We start from the raw sequence: 6337 nt of genomic DNA, 5'->3' as shown, positions 1-6337 counted from the left end.
CCATTGACTGTTTTACATAGTCCATAGGCAGCCCAAAATATGGCAGCTTTATGCTCATACTACATAGTCATTTGATGTCTAATTATGCCCGTCAGTTGGTGCCTATACATATGGGAAAGTATGCCTATGGTTTGTCTATAGTTTTGAGCTTGGACTGAGCCACTATTTTCTCAGTCTTGGACATTTATTTGCTAATGGAATATTCAGGGCTGCAACTCTTTTGCTTATGTTTGGATATGCCTATTGCATTTGGGCTATGTCTTGGATGTATACATTGATGTAGCGACTCTCGGGGATCGACATAGAGCTTGGATTTTCTCTTGAATCATTGGTTGAGCTTGAGATTTCTTTGCATAGAATTTGGATCTTCATCTCTGGTGTACTTATGGCATGTACATTGCTTATGTCTGACCGGTCTTGACATGCTTGGCCTATGCCACTACTACATGCACGTTACATTGTTTGGAGTTGGATGCTACTGAGCCTTGCTTTGGCTTGACATTTGATTGCCCGAAGCTTGCTTTGGCTATTTCTTGGCTTGCCAGAGTTATAGTTTGGATGTACTTGATGTCTATGGATGCTATGTATGGATGCTACATGGCCTATATGCTCATGAGGTCTCATTGATGCTTGATCTTGGATCTTTTGGAAATAGTGATATCATATGCCCTTGTTGAGCTTCTTTGCTTGATATTTGCAGATTTTGTGCCAGTGGGAGCATCTTGATATGCTTGATAGACATTGAGCAGGTGGTTTATGCTACTTGAGCATTTGGATACTTGAGAGTGGGATCTTCACTTGGATGTTGCATGGTTGATATGCCGTGGTCCTCATAGATGTACTTGGGCTGATTTGTGCTTTGCACTCCCTGAGTATAAAACTCTTTGTGTTAGGTCTTGCTAGCATTGCGTACACTTTGCCCTATTACACAAGGGGTGTGTCGGCTTACTAACATATTCTTTTGACATGCTTAGGTGTTTTCTTGATGTCCGTATGACTGTCACATGCTGATTTATGCCCACTTGATGCTGGTTATGCTTTGATAGTCAGTGGTTGACTTGGTGCATTCATGTTGTCTACAGTTTGTTCTCATTGTACACGGCTGTAATTTATTACAACAAGCCGTTATGCATGGACTGACGTAGAATTTTCATGCCGAATCATCTTGATTTTATGTACTTTTGATGGTACTTGGTGGCCAGCATCATTAACTATCAATTCATGGTCATTTTGCCTTGGTTTTGGTGGTATTTTGGCAGTTTACAATAGAAAATAGCAAGTAATTTTGAATTGTCTACACCGTTTTGGATTGTAGTATGGTATCTTCTTCTATTGATAGTGCTATCTTCAACATCACTAAGCTTGATGGTACAAATTATGTCTACTTGAAGAGCCAAGTTTGGTAGGTATTGGTGTAGAAATTGCAGATAAAGGCATTAATGAGTGTGGGTATGGACGTGGCAGAGACTCGCAGAAATCTAGGTCTAAATCACATGGGTATGGTACAAATTATGAGTGTGGGTATGGACGTGGCAGAGACTTGCAGAAATCTAGGTCTAAGTCACGTGGTAAGTCACGCAGCAAGTCTCGAGGGAGAAATGCTAATGTGACATGTCATCATTGTAGCAAGAAGGGTCATATACGCCTAGAGTGTCATGAGTTGCACAATGAGAAGCGCAAAGATTAGAAGGGGAAAGACAAAGTACATGAAAAGTCCTCTGATTGTAGCATTATGCCTGCGAAATCTAGTGTGAAAATCGAGGAGATACATGTCATGCAGACTGATAACTCTAATGGGGAGTACATACTTGCACCTAGTTCTTGTGATGCTACGCTATTGACTGAGGTCCACTCTATGTATGCGCAGTGCTGGATTTTGGATTCTAGTGCTTCATTTCATGTTACACCATGCCATGAGTGGTTCCATCCCTACCACACTGTCTCTGGTTCAGTTTGCTTGGGTGATGATAGGTCACTTGCTATTGTTGGCATTGGGGATGTACGGCTGCAGTTCTCTACTGGTCGTACTTTTCTGTACAAGATGTACGTAATGTACCTGCACTTACACGCAGTCTTATATCTATAGGGAAGCTTGATGATGCTAGATTTCATGTTTTATTTGGGGATTTTGCCTAGAAGATCACCCGTGTGGCAGACTTGTGCTTGCTAGAGGTGCCAAGGCAGGCAGTCTCTATTCTCTTGTAGTTGATGGGTCCTCTGTTGATCATGTTTTGTAAGTCAGTTCCATCCCACATGTATCTCTTTGGCATGCCCGTTTGGGCCATATGTCCTTGAAGGGAATGAAAATACTTTTTGGTTTGTAGTACTTACCGCCCCTTGACTATGTATGTTTTGATTCATGTGAGCATTGTCTTTATGGCAGATAGACTAGGAATATGCATAAGAAGTCTTGTAGGATATGCATGAATGAGCCCCTGGCATTGGTACATTTAGGTGTCGTGGGCCTATGCCTTGTCAGCCTATGGGTGGTGCAAAGTATTTTGTGACATTCATTAATGATTTTTTGCATAAAGTCTGGGCTTACCCCATTAAGCTTAAGTTAGATATCTTGGCCGTGTTTCCGAGATGGCTCGCATTAGTTGAGAACCAGACTGGGCATAGACTGAAATGGCTTAGGACTGATAATGGGAGAGAATATGTGTCGTGTGCCTTTGAGCAGTTATGTGATGAGAGGGGTATTAAGCATCAGTTGATCACCCTCTATACCCCATCCCAAAATGGTTTTGGGTGAGTGGATGAATAGAATAATCTAGGAGTGTGTACGCAGTGTGCTTAGCCATGCAGGCCTACCACAAAGCTTTTGGGTTGAGGCAGTCAGTAGATCTATGCATGTCATAATTAGATCACCTTCTAGTGGTTTGGATTTCCACGTCACAGAGGAGGTATGGACAGGGAAACCTCCGTCTTATGCGCATATATGTGTCTTTGGATGTGAGGCATTTTGCCATGTGCCCAAGGACAAGCGTAGTAAGTTGGATCCTAAGAGTGTCAAATGTTGAGATATCGAGCTGCACTCGTGATATGCCAGGGTGACCGTTGTGCATTTATGTCACTGACGTGTCAGTTGTTGCAAATGCGGTTGGTACACCGCCCATGAATAATAGCTACATGACAGCTATCCTTATCTACTCTAGTTCGTGGCTCAGTTAGTATGCCACCTTAGTTAGTTGAGTTTGGTTTGAGACCCATATATAGGGTTCTTCAATTTCTTTGTATTAGAGTTCTTTTTTGGCTTACACAACTAAGAAGAGAAAAACTGTTTTCAGCCTCCACCCTTGTGTGTATTCCCCCATTGTGCAAGCAAGAAAGCTACAAGTGAGACTCCTTCCTTCTCTCCCACAATCTTGACATGGTATCAGAGCCTTGTTCGTGGTAAGGAGCTCAAGAAAGCAAGCCAAGCTCGCGGTGTTCTGGTAAGAGGAGCAGTGTTGCTTTCATTTTTTGTTTTGGGAGCAGATCTCTGCTAGGTAGCACAGCCGAAAATTGCAAGAGTGCATTGTCTCAGGTTGAGACGCCCTTTGCGGTGAAGCAAGACCCTGTTTTTTTGATTTGAGGCCATTTCGGGGCCTGTTTTGGAGGCGGAAGTTTTCTGCACGTACTCAGGAAAAGGCCCAGTTTTATGCTGTGCGACCACTGTTCTACAGGTCAGGGAAAAGTTACTGTAGAAATTGCATCGTATGCCTGTGCGCAGAGACATTGGGAGTTACAGAATCATCCTTGTTGCCTGTTGATACAAAATCGTCACTAGGAAGTTACTGTGTGGTTAAATACCACTTTCGTCAGTTTTGCAGATTTGCCCTTGTGAGGCTGAAGCTGTGTTCTCTGCAGTGAAAGAATTTTTTGCAGTATTCTGTAATGGCATCTGATTCTCTTTCACAGATTGTCACTGAAAAGCTTGACAAGAACAACTTCCAAGCATGGAAGTTTAGAATGACGAATTTCCTTATGGGAAAAGGATATTGGGAATTTGTTGCAAGAAATGAAGAAGAACCAGTTCTTCCTGATGTTCCCAATCAACAGCAAATGCAGGCATTTAAAGCATGGCATGAGAGAGCCAGGAAAGTTATGTACTGGCTGTCTATCAGCATTTCAGACTCTATGATTGTGCATATTCAGGATGCAAGTACGCCAAAGGAGGCATGGGATATTCTATAAAAAATGTATAGCACAAATACGCAAGCGAGGAAAATGCAGCTCAAGCAAGAGTTGCACAATGTGCAAAGAGAAAATATGAGCATCAATGACTACCACATGAAGGTGAATAAGATCGCAGATGCACTTGCTTCCATTGGGTCGCTGGTGGAAGATGATGATTTAGTTTCTGTGACCTTGAATGGTCTAGGAAAGGATTATGCACAGTTTCGGACATCCATTTCAGTTCGTGAAAGATTTCCTGATTTTGAGGAGTTGATTGCTCTTCTAATTTCTGAGGAGCAGAGAAATGGTGGTGCATCTTCTTCAGGAGGAACTTCAAATGAAGCTGTCTTCTACTCAAATGCTGGAAGAGGTAGAGGCAGAGGTAGAGGAGGCCGATTTGGAGGCCGTGGTAGAAATCAGAATATGCAGCAAACTCAAGAAAACCAGTCCTATGGAGGAGGACATGGTAACTCTAGAGGCAGGGGGAGCCAAAGAGGTCCTGGTGGATGGCAAAGAGGCCAAAATGCAAACAGTAATGTTGAATGCTACTACTGTGGTAAAATGGGTCAGATGGCTAAAGACTGCTATAAAAAGCAGAATGACATCATGAATGGAAAACTGCAACAAGGAAATTATGCATCTTCTAGTAGACAGGGTCATGACAGAAATGAACATTTGTTTATGGTGTAACACATGAACAATTCTATGACAAGTGCAGAAGAAAGTAACAAAGTGTGGTATGTTGACTCAGGTGCATCAAACCACATGACAGGTCATGCAGAATGGATGGAGGATGCAAGGAAAATGGAAAAACCAGGATTTGTGGAGACTGGTGATGATACTGCACATCCTATTGTGCAGATTGGAAAAATTTCTTTGTCTATGCAGGATGGGAAAAAGAAATACCTGTCCGATGTATTTCATGTCTCGAATATCACCAAGAATCTGGTTTCTGTTGGTTAAATGGTTGAGCAGGGCTTGCAGGTCAGATTTAATCCTCATGGATGCTTTGTTGAGGATATGAAAAATAAAGGTCGCTTGATAGCAAAAGGAAAGAAGAAGGGCAAAATGTTTACATTGGATGCAGACATGCCTGAATTGAGTGCAACAATGTTTGCACATGGGACCGGTGTAGTTGCAGACATTGATATCTGGCATAAATGCATTGGTCATGTTAATGTACAGCGACTTAAATCAATGCAGGCCCAAAACATTGTTGCAGGATTGCCTAAATTCAAGGTTGCAGAAATGCATAAGGTATATGAAGCTTGTCAATTTGGAAAACAGGCAAGGAAACCATTTCCTAGACATGTTCAAGAAAGTAAGAAGCCATTGAAATTAATCCACTCTGATGTGTGGACTACTAAAGCTGCATCTCTTGGAGGCTGTCATTATTTTGTCACTTTTATTGATGACTATAGCAGAAAAGTTTGGGTGTATTTTATGAAAAAGAAAAGTAAAGTTTTTGGGCATTTCAAAACTCTTAAAGCTATGGTTGAAAAAAAAACAGGCCTGCAAATAAAATGCCTAAGGTCAGATGGAGGGGGAGAGTACCTCTCAAATGAGTTTGCAAGGTTCCTGCAGGAGCATGGCATAAAGCAGCAATATTCATGCAGTCATACCCCACAACAAAATGGAATTGCAGAAAGGAAAAACAGGCATATTGGAGAGGTATCTCGTGCCATGCTCAACGAAAAAGACTTGCCAGATTTTTACTGGGCTGAAGCAGTTGCTACATCAGTCTATATAATGAACAGGACTCCCACTGCAGCAATACATGGGATGACTCCAAAGGAGAGGTATACTGGTAGGAAACTAGATATTTCTCATTTGAAATTTTTTGGTTGCATTGCCTATGTACATGTGCCAGATGAGTTGAGATCCAAGTTGGATCCAAAAGCTGAGAAGTGCATCTTTATTGGTTACTCTTTGGAGCAAAAAGGGTATAGATGCTATAACCCTTCTACTCGTAAGTTTACAGTGAGCAGAGATGTTGTTTTTGATGAGATGAGTAGCTGGTATAAACCAGTAAATGTGATTGATGATGTAGATGCACAAAATGGTAATGCTACACAGAATTCACAGCAGCAGTCACAAAATATTAGTGGACCTGGAGCTTCCTCTAGTAGTGGTTCACATTCTTCGCCATGGACAGGCAGATTGAGATCAGGAGCATCTT

This window comes from Lygodium microphyllum, chromosome 30 (assembly GCF_053477565.2).
Source record: "Lygodium microphyllum isolate KBCC chromosome 30, Lygodium_microphyllum_v1.1.10, whole genome shotgun sequence".
Classification (NCBI taxonomy): Eukaryota; Viridiplantae; Streptophyta; class Polypodiopsida; order Schizaeales; family Lygodiaceae; genus Lygodium; species Lygodium microphyllum.
The sequence above is the reverse complement of the archived record's forward strand: the minus strand, read 5'-3'. Positions refer to the sequence as shown.